Here is a 1,488-nt window from a genome sequence, read left to right as displayed (position 1 = left end):
GAGGGGGAGGGAGGGAGAGGGAGGGGGTCGGCGCGGAGAGGAGGCCGTCATTGACGCCGGCGAGCGCGCGCGCGCGCGGCGCCAACGTCGCAGCCGCCGCACACGGCAGCGTCGGGGGCGTCGCGGCGCCTTGCGTCGTTTACAGTCGCAACAAGCTATCCTCCTGGATTCTGACGGACGGAGGGGGGCTGTGTGTGTGTGAGTGTGTGTGTGTGTGTGTGCGAAGGAGAGAGACAGAGAGAGGGAGGGCGGCGGCGGAGAGCCGAGATACGAGAGAGCGGCGCGCGGGGACGGACTGTGTGGCGCTGTGGCGGGAGGCCCGCTTGTTCTCCCCACACCGATCGATCAAAACAGGGCGGAGGAGCGCGAGAGAGCGAGAGAGAGAGAGCGAGGGAGAAGAAGATATTCGCGCGCGGGGGACGCGGGCGGCGTTGTGCCGCATCGTGGCCGCGGCAGGCAGCATGAGGGGACACGTGACGCGAGGCGTCTTGCTCAGTTCTAACGTCCGGACACGATGTGATGCGGCGCGGGTCCGCCCCCTCACCCTCAGGATGCTGACCTCCTGGACGGCGTCAGCGGTGGCCGCGGTGGCTGGGCAGGTGCAAAGCGTTGGGTGGGAGAGGGGAAGAGAGGGGGAAGGGGATCGTCACGGTGGAAAAAGATGAAAAATTCCTTCCGCCGCAGCATGTGAGACATTATAAACATAAACGTACTGGCTCGACTACAGCAGCAAAAGTTTTTCATACGGTGCAGGCGGGGAGCGCGGGAGATTCGAAACGGCGTGGCTGATGATGACTGTCCCGGTTCTGACCCGCCGCGCTCGACTCTGTCCCCGCACTCTGGAGGCGGTAGTTCCCCGGTGAGGTCCTCCTAGTCCTCGCGGCCTTTCCCCCTCTGAGACTCACCTGCCAGGGGCGCCCCCGCACCCTCACGCTCCGCGCAGGGCACGCGGGGAGCCAGGGCTGTCCTCAGCGGCTGTTGCGGCTGGCCGAGCGGCTGGCAGTGGCGCTGCAGCTGGGCGCGCTATCCGTTGCAGCCGCGCCAGCCAGCCGCGCTGCGGCGGGCGCAGCGACCAGCCCGCGACATCCGGGCGCGCCGAGGGCCGCGACGACAACAACAACAGGTCCTCGATGACGAAAGGGCTCGGGGCGCGTGGCGGGGCGCGGGCGCGGTGCGGGGCGGTCGGAGAACACGGCGCAGTGTTTTGGGCGGCGCGGGCGCGGCGCGGGCGCGGCGCGGGGCGCGGGGGGCGCGGCGGCGTGCCTCTCGTCGGCGAGCTGAGCCGGTGCGCGGGCCGGCGCCGTGCGGTGCGGAGCTGTGTCGGCGCGCTTCTGAGCTGGCGGAGCAGGCCGAGCCCTCGCCGTCCCAACCCGTCTGCCGAAAATCGATCAACTGTTCTTTCATTATCGATTTTTGGGGGTAGCGCGCGAGCGCGCGCGCGGAGCGGGATCGGCGGGCGGCGGGAGAGTGCGGTGGCGGCGGGGGTGG

Source organism: Frankliniella occidentalis, unplaced genomic scaffold (assembly GCF_000697945.3).
Source record: "Frankliniella occidentalis isolate FOCC.00 unplaced genomic scaffold, Focc_3.1 Scaffold54, whole genome shotgun sequence".
NCBI classification, from domain to species: Eukaryota; Metazoa; Arthropoda; class Insecta; order Thysanoptera; family Thripidae; genus Frankliniella; species Frankliniella occidentalis.
The sequence above is the reverse complement of the archived record's forward strand: the minus strand, read 5'-3'. Positions refer to the sequence as shown.